This window comes from Eulemur rufifrons, chromosome 1 (assembly GCF_041146395.1).
Source record: "Eulemur rufifrons isolate Redbay chromosome 1, OSU_ERuf_1, whole genome shotgun sequence".
Classification (NCBI taxonomy): Eukaryota; Metazoa; Chordata; class Mammalia; order Primates; family Lemuridae; genus Eulemur; species Eulemur rufifrons.
The window spans coordinates 54,776,907-54,795,215 of NC_090983.1; the positions used below are offsets into that span (position 1 = coordinate 54,776,907).

An 18,309-nucleotide genomic window follows, 5' to 3' on the forward strand; every position below is an offset into this window, starting at 1 on the left:
CCCATAAATGAACATAGGGTTCAAAGTACTCACAACGGCAATTTAGAAATATCTATTAAATTTTTAAATGCACGTATCCTTTGACTCAGTAGCTTATCTCCGAGGACTTTTTCCTGCAGATATTATACAATGATAGATGTATAAAAATATACCCTCAATGTAGCATTGTTTATGGTGGGAAAAAATGGGAAACAACCCAAATGTTTCTATATGGGAAACAGCAACAGGGACTGGTTAGATATATTATGGTATATCTACACAACAGAAAACTCCGGAGCCATTAAAAAGAATAAGCTAAATCATCTCTATGTAACAATATGGAAAGAGGTCACAATACACTGTTAGGAAAAAAGCAAATGCTGAAAAATATGTATAAAAAGCCCACTAATGTAAAAAGAGCTTATACACTTAAATAAGCTTATACATGTCTATAAAATTTCTGGAAATTGATATTCATCAATAGTGGTTATTTCTGGGGTATGTGATTGGGGCTGGAGGTAGGAAGGAAGACTTTTTGATTACTTTTATTTTCTCCTATACTGTTAGGATTTTTTAACTATACATTTCCATTATTTTTATAATAACAATAATTTTAACAAATACCCAACAGGTCACAACTGCACGGCAGGAATTGGCAAACTACACTCCAAGGGCCAAATCTGGCTTGCTTCCTGTTTTAAATAGCCCAAGACCTAAAAAATGATTTTTGCATTTATAAATGATTGCAAAAAAAATAAAAAGAAAAAGAACATATTGTAATACATGAAATTCAAATTTTGGTGCTCATACATAAAAGTTTATTGGACCATCGCTACCCTCATTTGCTTACAATTGTCTATGGCTGATTTTGCGCTACAGTGGCAAAGTCGAGTAGTTGTGACAGACACCACATGGCCCACAAAGCCTAAAATATTTACCCTATGGCCCTTTACTGAAGAAGTTTGCTGATTCCTGGTCTAGAGCACTGTTTCTCAAAATGAGGTTCCCAGGCCAGCAGTATTAGCGTCATATGGGAAAACAGTGCAAACGTGGGCCTTTTGTGACTCAAATTCTGAGGATGAGGCCAGCAATCTGTGCTTTAACAAGCCCTTAGGGCGATCCTGATGCCCTCTGCACTCACGTTTGAGAACTACTGGACCGGAGTAACATTTCAGCTGTGAAACGTAATGAAAACCTGAATTGCAGGTGAGCACTGGCCCCAGTACTCAGGGTCTCTGAGTTGGGGAAAGACAATGATGCAAACAAACCCCAATGGTCAGAGACTCAGAGTCACAAGGTTCACTTGATTATGTTCTTCCATAAAGTTGAATGGGATATTGTTGAATCAAACCTACGGAGGTGTTTTTAAACAATTCCAAACACCAGACAAAATGCCAGTAATATCATTTCTTTAAAAAAAAAAAAAAAGTTGCAAAAGCTGAGCAGGGTGATTCATACCTTATCATCCCAGCTACTGGCGAGGCTGAGGCAAGAGGATCACTTGAGCCCAGGAGTTCAAGACCTGCCTAGGCAATATAGCAAGATCCTATCTCAAAAAAACAAAAGAGAAAAAGAACAAGAAAAAGAAAAAAAGAGAAAGAAAAAAGAAAAGAAAAAGTGGCTTGACAGAGGTAGGTATATATTCCCTAAAGCTTATGAAGTACAATCCTTCCCTAATGACAATACCAGCAGCCCTAGGATTGTCTGTCAACTGATACATGAGGGACAGGGTTGTGTCCTAGGAAAAGCAGATAGTTGGAGAGCAGAAGCCTGGACTTTGTTTCAGCTCCACCACTTGTTAGCTGAGTAGCACTGAACAAGTTTCTTCTTTTGAGTCTCAGGTGAAAAGTAATTGAAATAAGGAATGTGAAGGTGCCTTGCACATTTATTAGATGCCCAATAAACAATAGTTCTTCCAAGAATACATAATAAGTAAAATAGGAAAGAAAACATGGGCTCCAGTATAGCTTCTAATAGTTAACACTTACTTTGTGTCAATTACCGTACTAGACACTTTACATATGTTAGCTCATTAACCTTCACAGAAACCCTATGAGTTGTAGACGGTCATTACCCCACTGCACAGCTGAAGATACTGAGGCACTCAAGGGGACATGCAGTAAGTGCCAAAGCTGAGGGAAAGCAGGTGGAGTTGCCTCCAGGAAGTATATTACTTCTCTCACAGCGTGAGAAAAACATGAGCTAACACACATGCCAACACCCAGGAAATATAAAAGTCATCATAAAACTATTGTTATGACTACTATTATGTTATTTCTCTAAAAGTGGTAATGGGTTGACCCAATCCATCCACTGCCTCAAGCCAAGCTCCCTTCACTGACCAAACATAGGCTTCCGGGAGGTGGCTGACAGAACTGTTAGCTGGGCAGTCTGCGGGTATGGAATGGAAAATGTGGACTCAGGTGGACTCAATCCATGACTCCAGCCCCCTAACTGCATCTCTAGGTAGGACCACATACCAGACACAAGCTCACAAGTGCTTCCCTTTGGAGGAAGGTATGTCTTATGATTACTATTAATAATGATAATACTAACAGAAATAGTAATAATAGTGGCTAACATTTCATGGACACTTTCTTTGATTAAGCTCAGTGCTATGTGCTCCATATACATTATCTCTTACCAGCTCTGTCAGTAGGCAGGCAGCTATTAACATCACTATTTTACGGAAACAGAACTAAGGCTCACATCTCTCTGGTAATCAATTACCTGGCCTCAAGCTTAGTCCTCTGAGTCCAAGTCCAGAGCTATGGCTGGTATTCCAAGCCACTCTCAACAGTGTGCAGGGGTTCCTGTAAGTTCTATCGGCTAGAGTGGTTTGCTATATATAATGTGTTCTTTCAGGGATTGGATTTCAAGGACATTTTTTTTTTCTTATCATGAAAATGTAAATATCGTGTGACCAGTTAACATTTAGAATAAAGATATTTTTTCATGAAAATTCCTAGAAATTATCTAATTGGGAGGCGTTGTGGTAGTGAAAATAGCATGAGCTTTGAAGTCAAACAGGTTTGAGTTACCAAAACTCTTGAGCCTCACTTTCTTCACTGTTAAATGGGACTAATAGTGCTCTCTCTACCAGGAGGCTGATGTGAGCATTTGCTGAGATAACATATATATTTACACCATCTTTAAAAAAATAGGTGCTTGGCCGGGTGCAGTAGCTCACACCTGTAATCCCAGCACTCTGGGAGGCCAAGGCAGGAGGATCGCTTGAGGTCATGAGTTTGAGACCAGACTGAGCAAGAGTGAGACTCTGTCTCTACTAAAAATAGAAGTAAATTAGCTGGACAACTAAAAATACATTAAAAAAATTAGCCAGGCGTGGTGGTGCACACCTGTAGTCCCGCCTACTTGGGAGGCTGAGGCAGGATTGCTCGAGCCCAGGAGTTTGAGGTTGCTGTGAGCTAGGCTGACGCCACGGCACTCTAGCCTGGGCAATAGAGCAAGATTCTGTCTCAAAGACAAAAAAAAAAAAAAAAAAAAAAAGATTCTCCATAAACGTTCATTTCTTTTCCTTTCCCTTCTCTACTTTCTGACATGTTTACCTCTAGGACCTCTCAGTTTATTCTTTCATTCAACAACTACTTACTGAACTCATTGTATGTGCCATGCTCTGGATGCAGGGAATACAGTGGTGAACAAGGTGACAAAGTCCTTGCTCTCATGGAGCTTACATGCTTGTAGTGGGAGGCAGGAAGTGAGCAAATCAACAAATACATTAGGTTATATCAGATAGTGTTATATATGATGAGAAAAGGACCACAGTGACATAACATTGGATGGCACCTTGCAGTTTTACCCCTGGAGCTAACCATGTGACTTGGAGCAATACACTGGACACTGACCAAGAGCTTACTGGTGCCAAGCTCCGTGTCGAGCACTTCACAGATGTTATCCACTGAGATGCAGAAGCTTAGTAAAAGAGTTGGACTTCATAGTCTTTGAGGTCCCTTCAGCTCTGAAATTTGTGCCTTCATAACAACATTTGATTGTCATGCTTCATCATAGGCAATGGGATGATGTAGCCTCTGATCAATTTTAGGACTCAGGAAGATTTTTTTCAATGTGGCTGATTACACAAAAGAGAGAGCATCTTTATCAGTATTATAAAGTTCAAGGACATAGTCATTTGCAGGGGAACCTTTTCTATGTACTTAAACTTGAAGCACAAAGTCATCAGGCCTCTACTAGGATATCTAGATGAGGCTTTTCAGACATTCACTTTTAGGATGAACAGTGTTGCCAATGTACCTGTGCTGCCAAACGACGGCCTCAACGCAGGAAAGATGCAGGCTCACACACAAGACTAGATGGCAACGTTCTAAACATCGGGAGCACAGCCTGAACAGATCCAATCTGTTGACAATTATGGTTCTGCAATGTACTCAGCAATTCCACTTTCATATGAAATTTTTGTATTTGAAGTGAAATCTTTTCTTTCAATCTGATAAAAGACACCCTTATAAATGTTGTCACAAAGTAACAGGATAATAAGGTACCATACCGTGTTTATTCCACTAACTATTCATTACAAACGAGAAAAAAAAAAAACCTAGTATTTTCACAGGTGAAATGAAGAAATGGGCTTGAGTCATGGTACCTTTAGAAGATAATGGTTCTCCAATTAACCTGGCAAAAAGTGGGGGAGGTCCTCAACCTTATCATATTGTAATTAATAAGTAGTAATTAAATTTTCTAAATACAGAGGGTACAAAATTAAAATCCCCAGACCCCCATTACATCAGGGTCAAAAAAAAAACAAACCAAAAACCCAAACTATGGTATCTGATATAGATCAAAGTAGAAAAGGTGTGTTGAGTTTCCTACATATTTCTTTTTTTTTTATAAAGCACAACTGATACCATATAACTACATGTAACAACCAACTTGCTACAATCAATGTTACAACTAATTTGATGGGTGACGACCATCATCAGAGAAAGGGACGCCAGCCAGTTCCCACCAGCACCAGGGCTGGCCTCGCCGTCTTCTTCGCACTATCTTTCACCCAGGACCCCCACAGCACACACTCTTTTGGTAAAGCTATTTTGGGGAAACAAGACGCAGGTGTGTACTAATTACCACAGGGGCAAGTAGACTATCTGATGCTTAGGAGACGCCCGTGGGAACTCATCAGAAACCTCAGAGGAGTAGGAGAGCCCAGAACAGCAAGGAGTTCCTTTGAACTAATTTGATCTTGCAAGAGATGATCATAATGAGTATTGTCTCTGTTGATTACCTAACAAAAACTTTATAAAGGGTTTTCTTAGGCAGTAAGTCTATACAGTATTTGTTATGAATAATAGAATATTTACTGTTACCAAAGGTAATAAGAATTAATTTCAGTGGCACAAAAATTCTATCAGCGCCTAGTTTGAGCTAAATGCTGAAAATTATAGGCAACTGCTTCTTTCACTCCATGGACGAGCACGCTGTGCAGCCTGAACGTCTCTTGAAATTGCTATATGTCCTCTGGATCCTGCAGCACATTTTTCACATTTAAAATATGCATTTGGAATGTAAATCTAGGTTATGGTTTTAAATATTTTCATATTTGGTAATAGCATCAGTTTCTAAATGCTGCATTTTGTTTCCCTTTACAGATTAAGTCTGAAAGGTGGGATTACAGAATTCAAGCATGGTGGAGGGAGGAATGCATTTTAAATAACTAATGTTGTTGCACACAACATGCCCTATATTTATTGGCCTCTTACTCAGGGTCCATTTTAATTGTCATCTGCTCATGCATTCTATACCACATAATGAAACGCTTCCATTTCACCCACTGTGCCCTGGGTTTTTATGTGCACCTTTACTAATGACCCTTAATTAAGCTGATTTCATCCTTGAAAATGTGAGTTTTCTTTTGGTCAACAAGTATTTTTAAGGGAGAGGTCTGAATGAACTTTCAGAGAGACATTTAAAATGCCTATTATTTTAAGCAGTTGTAAAACCGAACAAAGTACATTTGTACTCAACTGTGGGCTTCCAACACCTATATTTTTCATTGTACGTTTCCAAGGAAGCACTTTCACCCTGCAGCGTGCCCTCAATCCTCAGTTATGTTACATTTCAGAGGTATCAAATATCTGGGTAGAAAACAACACAATCAAATAGCCTGGCACTACTTTACATCAGCTAACAATGTCAACCAGAGATAATATGTAATTTAAAAGACACCCTGTAAAATGTCTTACTGAATATATTTTTTCATAATGATCAGTAAATGCCAAAGTCTAGTAACAAAACTATTATTTATAGCATATTAACATCTAATTGATTTTACAAATGGAGGCAATTATTTTGGATGAAGGGAGGAATGCCTGCCAGATTTAAATGATTTATGATTACCAAGAGAAAAAACAACAATGTTTTGCTAATTCATTTTCAAATATGGCTCTTACCTTCATTGAAGACTTTAATTTTAAACCAAATGATTTGCCTTAAATACTATATTAACTTTAACGACCAAAAAAAGCAATATGCTTTGCAACAGCAATCTGATGTATTTTTACCTGTTTAAAAATGTTGCTTTCTACAGTAGGGTCAGAAAGGACTATACCATAGGAATACATTTTCAAGGTGCTGATTTAGAACCACAGAAAGATCACACTTCATAAACTCCAACCAATTACCCAGAATAGGAGCACAGGCTCTTACAGTGCTGTGAGAACAGCAAGTCCAAGAGAACACTGCAAATGCGTGTAGACCTTATATTTCTTCACCTAAAACACTGTCTGCTTGACAGGTTTCATAACTTGTGCAAATGTTATGAAAGAAAAATTAAATTATCTGCATCACTTGATATAACTTTTATTGATTTTTATAATCTAGTACTAAGATGTACATGTTTCAAATATAAATGAAAAAGATTGAAGGTTCCTTCCCATTTCAAGGCAACTATAAAGCAGAAAAGAAGCTCACATTTCACAAGAAATAACCTGTGCATTTGTTGAAGGAAAAAAGAAAAAACACCCAACTAGGGAATGCCCCAGGCTGAAGCAGATACTGATTGGGCAAAGCTAAAGGACAAGGGCCCTTGAAACTAAACAAAAGCAAATTCATTCTGTTGACAGATGTTGATTACATCAAAGCAACAAGGAACTCCCCCAAGTCCCAATTTTTTTTTAAACAATTAATACCGCTCTCCAATCTACACAATAAGGACAAAGTTAAGTTTTTTAACCAATCATAATAAACATTATTAAACTTGTTTTAAAAGAGTTTCAGTTCAGTCAGAGACTATTCCAGTGTGTTTTTAGCTATGGGCTTCTCCAAACAGTGGTTTATTCATTCCCATGGACATGTCTGGGAAGCCAAGCTGGCCATGCCATCAGCCCCTTCCCTCCAGGGGTTAACTGCCCTGGCTGCCAAATAAAATACAGAGCGAGCCATGTAATTATGGAGACAGTCAAAGGGCAGGCTCTATTTTGAAATCTATTTGCACAGACAAGGTCTTCCAATTGAACTTACAGGAAACAAGCTGGTAAAGAGCCTCCTTCTCCCCAGATGCTTTCCACACTTTTTCTCCAATTCAGGAAATCATGGATATGGACACCATACACCACTGCTTCCTGGAGTAAGCTAAGATGCCATTACAGAGAGAAGAGTGGATCTGTTTCATGAACTTATAAAAAACATTTTTTTTTGGCCTAATTAACAGCATTTGGCAACAGCCTCTGGATGATAAAGCTACACTGTTTATTAAACAATATTTCTGAAGAGGATGCAGGCCCAGTTGGTATGCAGGTGTTGGAAAACAGCTCATTTTTTTAAATGCCCAAAATAAAGCACATAGTTGAGTCTAAAATATATTGGCATAAATACTTGTCTGAAATAAATATTCTACTTGACATCCAACAGTGTTGTCCTTGAAGTTATTTATAGCTAAGACTGTTAAAAGAGTAACAAAGATTCCACAGAAATACAATGGAAATGTGTAAAATATTTTTACGTGACAAAAAAGTCATAACTCACTTTTATGCCCAAACATAAACGTTCATCCTAGTTGCTTGATGCTCTAAGTTGGCAATTTCTATGAGGATGCATCATCCTCATGTTAAAGTAGGACTGGGCCACTAATACTAATGAAACTTAGTAGTCAAATGAAGCTGAGACAGTTACTAGTCTGTAGATGTCAGAACTCATCTTAAAACCATAATCCTGGGAGCCCTGGTTCTAGAAAAGTCCAAAGCCTGGGAGCCCTGGTTCTAAAAAGATGAACTGGAAAGTCAGTCATAGTTAGAGGGCTTCTGGGGAGGGGAAGGGTGGCAGCCTGAGGGTCCCGTCTTCCAATAGTAACAACATTCAAGAATGGTGCCCAGGTCACAAAACATGACCTTCCCCAAGGCTCCATCAGGAAGTTGGCTCTATGCTACATGCCTCCTCCTTGTCAAAAATTCATCAGTGGCAACTGATGGAGTATAATATCAATGACAAGTTCAGAAATAGTTTAGGAAAATACTTCATTTTGTTTCTTTACAAAAGCTAGATTTGATAATATATGATTATTCATTAGTGTACACCACCAGCACCCAGGGGAATCTATATTTAAACAAGCAACATTCCCCTCTTCTTGGGAAACAAAAACACCCCAACTTACTCTAGAAACACAGATCAATAAATAGTCCAATGTAATAATGTAGACTCATGTTTGTGGGCCTAGGAAAAAAAATTCCTTTAGGTGGGCCCAACTATAACTTGAGGAAGGGTGCCAAAGATTGTAGTAAGAACTCAAAGTGTAAAACTTAAAGCAGATCGTTTGGTGGATAAGTGGAAGTTATATAGAAATGATTAATTTGTACAAGGAAATAGGGCTAATGTATGAAATTTTTCCATTTAAGATAAAAAGTGTTTACTTCAAAATTTAAATTGAAATTCATCTTTATAATCATAAAATATTGAATCCCACTCAAATAGCATATACTTAGCAAATACCATTGTCTCTCAGCTAAAGTTTAGAGAAAAGCAGCTTTTTAGCACTTCAACAATACATATACTCAGGCAACTTCTCGGACAAAGAAATATTGTATCCTTCCAGAGAAAAGAAAGGAGCTGTTTATTAGGGCTGTGGTTAAAATGTAATAATTCATTCTAGTTGAGCCCTGTGAAAAATGTCATCAAAATATCATTTTCTTTGCCAGATTTTCTGGATGCCGTAATATCATTAAAATACAGAATAAAAGACAAGCTCTGATCACAGTAGAAGCAAAACACCAAAATGAACCAAACGCTCCATCAAAGTAATAGCAAAAAATTTCACACAGTCCTGGTACCCAGGGAATGCACACTTCTAGGTTAGCACAGAACATCTGGCAAATTTCAACTTCCCAAAGTCTCTCAAAAGAAACATTCCTGTTACCTCACACACTTCGGTTAAAGAAGAGGAAAATAGAACAATTTTATATTAAAGCACACAAATAGGAACCAGAAAGAGCAATTTCATAGAAATCACACATGGAATTCAATTTTAGAGAAAGTCCATATAAAAACATGAGTTTAAAGAAATTGCCATTGTAAGAAAGCCCTTCTTTAATTCTTAAAAAAAAAAAACTATTCATAAATATTACTGTCATGTAAAATACTACTCAAAATATTAGTTATTAGGATTAAAATATCTAATAATAGAAGATGCAAGGACTTATAATCTATGATCAAACACAGGCTTTAATATGAATATTTTAAAATTGTATGAAAGCATTTGAAAACATAATTTTAGTCTTCATATTATAATAACGTCAACTGAATTCTATATGCAGCATGCTCTAGGTATATTGTTGGATGCATTTCTTTCTTCCTTTCTTTTCAATGAGCTATTTAAAGTTATAGTTACATAAGCAAACAATTGGTACGAAATAGTGCAGAGCTCTGACCAAAACTGTAGTATCAATACAAAAACAAACAAAAAACACCAAACCAGCCAAAAACAAAAACAAAAGAAAAAAAACCTACATCTTAAAGCTTTCCTGAGGACGTTTTCACTGTACAACTCCAACTGAAAGGCATGAAATAAAAAGAAAATATTTGAATATAGATCTTACAGAGGTATTTTGACAATTGTGGGAATTTTGTTTCTGCCCTGTAACCAGGCAGTAGGAGTGGCAGGTAGGTCGATAGGTACATCAATAATCACAACCTAAAGTGACAATGCTAAAGCTTCGGGAAACTATATATTTCTAAGCTTCCACTGCTGAGATTATACAGATTCAGAACAATAGAAGCCATGATCATTCATTAAGGAGTTATTTTCAACCAGAAAAATAAAGAGAAAGTATACAGTAGCCTCTTTAGCACAAGAGAAAGCTACAAATATTCTGAAAGCAGCTTTTTGGACTGGTATAGATATGTTGCCATAAATAATTTTATATTCAATTCCACTGGGTAGACTTGGTTAATCATATGAGTAATCACTCCACAGCTTTAGGCATTAATGCAAAAAGTACAATGTATTAAAATGGTACAGGCTTAAAAGGGGAGTTCCATGGAAGCCTGCTTGTTTGGCCCTTTTATCTTTTTGTTAAGATATGGATATTCAACTCTTTGTTATTTTTGTTCTAAAGATTAAAAATTAAAACTACCACCACCAACAAAATATACTCTTTACCTGTATATAGCAGGCTGCTTCTCATATCTGAAAATATAATATTACTTGAAAACTTTAGCCAACTAATTCACACTTACTAGAATGACAAATTCATCATCTCATTTTTAGATTAAAGTCTTCAACATTGCCAAAAGACTAAAATATTTGATGTGTAAAATATATTTATTGTCTAATGTGAGTATATTGTACACTTTTTGAACTATACTTCTACCAGAGTGTTACAAAAAGAAAAACAAGCCCCAAGTGCCTAATAAAACACAGCCAATGGGGGTGGGCGGTAAAAAGAAGGAAATTGTGTGGAATTTAAAACACTTTATATTTTGTTTGTGAATGTATGATGGGAATTTCCCCTAAAAGATGTGCCTTCCTATTTATATTTACTTGGGTTCTTGTTTAAATTGGTTTTTCTTCTCTGAGTACTCTTTGGTTTACTTGGACAAGTTAGTTAAATTCTCTATGCCTTAGTTTCCTCATTTGTTAATAGGGATAATAATACCTTCCTTACAGGGTTGCTATGATAATTGTATGACATGATATTCAGAAAGTGGTGGAGAGTAAGCACTCAGTAAATGCTAATTACCACCATTGGTTACCTGATTCTGGGAGGAGGTCACTCTAAAATGGACTAATCAGTAGGTAGAAACCAGGCTGAATTTTGCTTTGGATAATCCACAAAGTAATTAATTCAAAGTAATCCATGACATGCTAGGCTGGGTCACAGTGTTACTACTTAAAAGCCATGCTATCCAAGGCACTGGGTCTCTCCTGACCTCATCACGGGGCCAGCCTGACCATCAAGTAAGACTGTAGATGCAGAAGTACTTTACAAACTGGACAGCATCTCATGACTGTAGTGTATTGACAGAAGGCTTAAACTCAGTAGAATGAATTATGTACAGCCTAATTTTGATGTTTTTCTGAGAGCTCCTTACTAGCAGTGGGCCCTTGCTAGTATGCTGATGGTTAATGGTGAGGTCTAAGGACAATCTCTTCTTCCTTTCACAGGCATAAAAGACCCTGTTTTTTTTAAAGAATCATATCCTTCTAAAATGTATTAGTATACAGAATAGTTCTTAAATTTGTGCAAAGGCTGGGATAGGAGAAATCATGTTATAGAATGATTCCACTTTGCAGTGACGACAGCCCCTGTAAAGCTCACTATCACAAACAATTTTAAGAGTTAGATCAGAATGCTGCTATTTTTATTCTGTTACTAAATAGTATTCAGTCAATGTTGTGCTTAGCCATAAACTGTAATGTTGTCCTTGGTAACTTCAATAACTTAAAGTTTGTAAGAATTTAAACATATTTGTCTTGGTGTGCAATCTGTTTAACAGAAATATTCTAGAGCTCACCAAACCTTATTGTTTAAATGTACCAAGAAGTATTCTTTGCATAAAAATTCCTGTTTATTAAACAGTGATACAGGAAGAACTTATTTACATTTCAAGCACTACCAACATACATCATTTATGACAAAAAAGGCAAGCACTCCATAAGAAATGTTCAATCACTGTCAATCACAAACACTAAAATATACATAAACCAAAGCATGCCGTGTGAACTGTATTAAATTCAGCTAAACACAGAATTACTAACAGAACAAACAAAAAAACAAATAATTATCAGTGACTCACAGACCTATTTACACAATACACAAAATAACTTGGAAAGGTGTAACCATGGAAACCTGATAGCCTAAATTCAGTGCCTTTAAATTTTGCATTTATTTAAACACTGCACATGATGTCCTTACAAAATTTAAATATTTTAAAAGCTGCCAAGTCTTATCTTTGTTATCAGATCACTGATCAAAATAGTTTGAACTATAAATTAGTTGTCTTTAAAATTATTCACAGACCAGTCTAATGAAACTATGATAAAAATGTCAAACAAATTTTTCCTAAAACTGTTATTTTCACAAGCACTGCTTAACAATTGAAAAAACTCAACTATTTAGAATAAATCCCATAATAGTGAAGTAATATTAAAATATACTTTCACATAAAGACTTTTCTTAAACTCACACTGTTGCATGCAACCACCCTCACTTCCTCTAACTACTAAAGCAGAAATGCTATTAGTTGTTTTGGTTTGTAAGTTATTTTCACTGACAATTACCATTTGAATTGTTTAATATTTAATGCTATAGTTAGTCCTAATGTCTTATACTTTATTTCATAACCTAAATAACTAAAACATTATTTTGTAGTTCCCTGGCTCCCACACTTAAGATGTAACGTTCAGTGTGTATTTCATTATGTAGATGAGCAATGGATGTTGTTTGACATGATTTAAATGGGTCAACAGTATTTTCCTAGTCACATTAATCATTCAGACAGCTAGAATGGGGAGAAAAAAGGCCTTGAAAACTAAAACTAGAGAATCTATTCACACAAATGACACTTACCACTGGCGGGTTATCTAGGATGTGGTCAAAGAGAGGGAAGAGTTACAGACTTTGAACACGTTTCGTTATTTATTCAGAAACCACTTAAAGACCCTAGTTCTACTTTCAGAATCCAAGTGAAAACCCACAGAGACAGATTTCTGAGATACCAAATATTTTAATTTTTAAAAAAGCATTAGATGGAAATCTTTGAAAACTTTTTCCATTCAAGAAGAAAGAATAAAATTTGGGGAGCCCAGTTTTAAATGAGGCTGAGCCCTGAAAAGTGGGGCCAGGACTACGGTATGTATAAAAATACACAGCAGCACAGGAACGCAGCTGACACTACAGGCCACAATCCTGTCTTCACTTGCTGAAAAGGCCTAGGAAGTAAAAAACAGAAAGGGAAAAAGGAAAAGCAAAACTGGCCTTTAGAAATAGCTGCAAATCATCTTGCCCTGGCCCTGAGTCAAAAGAAAGTCTGATGAAGAGCATAGAAAGCAACAGATGTGAATTTACAAAGCAACTCCATAGTTTCCTTTTTTTTTTGTTTTGAGACAGGGTCTCACTCTGTCACCTGGGCTACAGTGCAGTGGCGTCATCAAGCTCACTGCAACCTCAGACTCCTGGGCTCAAGTGATCCTCCTGCCTCAGCCTTCCGAGAAGCTGGGACTATAGGCGGGCACCACCACATCCAGCTAAATTTTTTGTAGAGATGGGGGTTTCACTATTGCTCAGGCTGGTCTTGAACCCCTGGCTTCAAGCCAGGTATGGAAGTGACACACAATCATTTCCCTCCCAAGAGAAGCTCTTTGCTGGGTCCGGAGCAGCTGTGAAGACAGAGTCTACCAACTTTTTCATTCTGGACCCACTTCTCAAAGGTCATCCTCCTGAGTGGATGTGCTCTGCCCTCTCCCGAAACCTCAGGGAATGAGCCACAGAGTCCATTGGAAGTCCATGTTTTGTTTTGTCTTATTTCTGATTATGAAAATGGTATATTTGTGGTATCAAATATTTTTATAACAATACTGAAAAAGCATAAAGAAAAAGGTAAAAAACTAGAAACAGTAAAAACCTTCCTCAAGTGATCACTAATATTCAGCAAATACACTTTAGAACACTTCTCTATGCATCTACTAACATATAATATTTTTATAATATATTAATTTATATTTTATGCATATTCTGTTTGTACACACAATTTTATCAACTATTTTGGAAGCAGTTTCTCTCCCTAATATATGGAAAGCATCTGTCTCTAACAAAATACAGATTTACATGATCCTTTTTAGTGGTTGCATAGCCGTCCCTTATACAAATGGGTCATATACCACTTTATTTAACCAATGCTGAGCATTTATGTAGGTTCTTTTCAAAGTTTTTTTTTTGGGGGGGGAGGCTTGCATAATATGCTTTTTACAAGCACAGTTGCACAAGTGATGAATTATTCTTTTTAGTTTAAATATGTAGAATTCTTGGGTTAAGAAACATGCACAATTTTAAGATATTTGCAAAACTATTCTTCATAAAAGTAGCAATTTATATTCCTAATGATATCTACTTCCCTACAGCTTCATCGATATTTTAATGTTAAAGTCTTTGTTAGTCTGATAAATCTAAAATGGTTTATCACTTTTACTTATTTTTCTTCTGATACTACTGAGCTTGATGATATTTTCCTTTGTTTATTTCCATGTCCTCTTTTGTGAAGTCTCCATTTAGGTCTCTTGGGTTTTTTAACCAACTTATTTTAGAGAGTGCTCTATGAATTAGACACATTAAACATCTGTGTACTATACTGTTTCAAATACTTTTTCAGTTTGCTTTTTGCATTTCAACCATGTTTAAAGTGTTTTTGGCCATACAAATGGGTTTACGTTAAATTTATACATTAATCTATGAAGAATATGACCCTTTAAAATATTTAGTTGTTTTAGTTAAGACAAGAAATGTCTTCACATTTCCTACAGTCTTCTTTAATGTCCCTCAGTAGAGATCTAAAGTTTTCTTCATTTAGGTCCTGTATGTTTCTTGTTATTTGTCTATTCCTGAGTATTTTATCTTTTTGGTTGCTATTACAAATGAAATTTTTATAATGGAATATAATGGTATTATATATAATATAGTAATTTATTTTGTATAATATTAAACTTATTTTTCTTTAAAAACTTAAGTTTTAAAAATTGAAGCATAACACTCTAGTGCCATATTTTTATGCTCATTAATATATCAAAAATCAAACATACATACAGACTCACACACTTTCTCCACTGGAGGGTAGTGAGTTGGGACTGACTGGGGTTAAGCAGACTTTCCTTCCCATCACTGCCAGTTGACCCCTCTCTCACCTGGCCTCTCCCCAAATAGTAATATCACCCTCCCTCATCACAAACACGGAGTGCTAGACTAGGTGGATTAACAGGTGATGGAAGTGCCAGCAAACTAGAACACCAAAAAAAAAAAAAAAAAAAAAAAAGAATATATATATTTTTCGAAGGATTTGATATTTAGATTATTTCCCATATCTGGGCACAGTGGTACTTAGGAGGCAGAGATGGGAGGATCACTTGGGCCTAGGAGTTCAAGGCCAGCCTGTACAACACAGTGAGACTCTGTCTCTATAAATAAAACAAATATTTCCCCCCAAAAGGCAATGACCTAAGTATCGGGAGAGGAAATTAAAACTTTTTTAGCCTTATTGTTCTTATTTATTCTAATTTTACAGCTTAATCTTGGTTTTTTCTTTTTTTTTCCTTAACTACATGTGAACAAAAATCTTTTTTTATTAAAAAATTTCTCTTATGGGTGCATAATTGTATATATTTATGGAGTACATGTGATGTTTTGATATAGGTATACAATGTGTAATAATTAAATTATTATATATTTATAATTCCACAGGGTAAGTGGGGTATCCATCACCTCAAGCATTTATCATTTCTTTGTGTTAGGAACGTTCCATTTCCACTCTTTCAGTTATTTTAAAGTGTACTGTAACATCGTTGGCCAAAGTCTCTTTGTTGTGCTATCAGATATTGTTCATTCTATCTGTCTAATTATTTTTGCATCCATTAACCATCTCCACTTTTTCTCCCCTCCCTGCTACCCTTCCCAGTGTTTTTGTTTTGAATTATGTATCTGGGTTAGGTTGGGGCAACATATTCTTTTCAGTGCTAGAGGTCTGTCTCTAATAAGAAAATATAGATCTACATGATCCTTTTTAGTGGTTTCATAGCATTCCTTTGTATGGATGGGTCAGATAGCTCTTTTTATTTAACCAATGATGAGCATTTAAGTCAGTTATTTTTTTCTTTTTTGCCTTACATAATATGTTTTTTGGTGGTCTCATCCTGATTCAGTCTTTATATAACTGTAACTGTATCGGGCACAGGAGGACCTGAATGTATTGCACAAACAGCACTATCAATTGCAAAATTTCCCCTAGTCTTACAACAGTGAGAGAGACCAAGAACTTTCAACAAAAATAACTTTAAAACTAATCTGCCAGTCTGCTGAATAAGGACTCTGCATAGCTCTAGTTCTTAGAATCCTCTTGCATTCAGTTTGATTTCCCCCTGGGAATTACACTATGTCTTAAAGTTGTGGAAGAGTGGGTAGGAATCCTCTCACTATTGCTCCCTTAGGGCAAATGTTCTCCTGATGCACTTTCCTCCATGAATTTCAGAACACTACCTCCAACTCCACCTACAAGTTTGGAAAATCACTGTGCCATACAGTTGATTTAAAAAGTTGACTGACAGAAGCGCTGGGCGGGGTGGCTCACACTGGTAATCCCAGCACTTTGGGAGGATCTCTTGAGGCCAGGAGTTTTAGACCAGCCTGAGCAACATAGCGAGACCCCCACCTCTACAAAAAATAAAAATAAAAATTAGCCAGATGTGGTAGTACATACCTATAGTCCCAGCTACTAAGGAGGCTGAGGTGGGAGGATCTCTCCAGCCCAGGAGTTAGAGGTTACAGTGAGCTATGATCATACCACTGCACTCTAGCCTGGGCAACAGAGTGAGACCCTGTCTCAAAACAAACAAACAAACAAACAAAAAAAAACTGATGGAAGAGAAAACTAATTTTTTTCCATTAAAAATATCTGATCTAGCCGGGCACAGTGACATGCCCCTATAATCTCAGCTACTCAGGAGACTGAGGAGAGAGGATTACTTGAGCCAGGAGTTCAAGTCTAGCCTGAGCAACATAGTGAGATTCCCCATCTCCAAAAAAATCCCAAAACAACAATGATAAAAATATCTAATCCACAGGTAATAGCACAGAATTGATTATACCCTTTCCTCTACTTTTGCCGATATTTGAAATTTTCAATAGCGAGAAGTTTAGAAAGTATTTGATCCAGCACCAAAAAACAAAACAAAACAAAAAAAAAAACCTTTCCTAAAGAATTCTAAGAAGTGTAGGAAATGGAAGAGTTATTTTAAGTGTAGGATCCTCTGTTCATATGTGAAAAAACAAAGCACTTAAAATGGACATGACCTGCAGTTGCTCCTGGGCTGTAAGTTAGGAATAGCCCTAGGACTACTGCTTCTTAATGGTAGAAACCATGCAATTGTTCATACATTTTAATTTGCTGTTCACAGCCACACATGCTTCTTGGAAAAGGTCCTGGGCTCAGAATTGTAGCTGCTCACTACCTTGTACAAGTCAAACTCCTAAAGTACACTAGAGTACAAGAGAGCACACAGGTCCGGATGCTTAATTGTTTCTGAGCACAGTATGATATAAGGTGCTGGCAGGGATCTGAATGTGTTTCGGGCTTGGCCATTGTGATGATGTATAGAGGGACAGGAAGTCTTCATGGAAGTTAAGTGCAATAAGGGTTGGAGAAACACCACAGAGCGAGGAAAGTTCCATTTCCACCTTCGTGTTAATGAAACCTTAGGTGGCAAGTAGATTTTTGCAGAATGGTGTGGAGACTTTCAGGTATGTATCCCAGCGATAATATATAACATAGGAAGGCAATGAATCCTATAAGGGAGGTAGCAGTGGACTAAAATGAACAGAATTTATACTTATAACTAATACTTAATCATTGCCAAATCTACCCTGCTCTCAACTCCATTGCCATGACTACATGATGCTGACCTTAATGAATAATCTGAAACACTGGCAATATTTGGGTTTCGTGATGGCTAACTTCAGATCTCATAAATATTATGTAACCCTAGTCTTTTTGCCTCTAGCCAACCAGCTTGACTACACAAGTGGTAGGCTGACATTGAGAATTTATGAGCTCTGCTACATTAGTAATGCACATTTCCTTTTGAATTATTCTAGCCTGTAG

The 18,309-nt window shown here is 36.7% G+C and overlaps 1 protein-coding gene across 1 annotated transcript in view; it reads right to left on the reverse strand.

Moving 5' to 3' along the window:
* The window catches only part of METAP1D (methionyl aminopeptidase type 1D, mitochondrial), a 76,920-nt gene that overhangs the window by 18,819 nt on the left and 39,792 nt on the right, over positions 1 to 18,309 (reverse strand).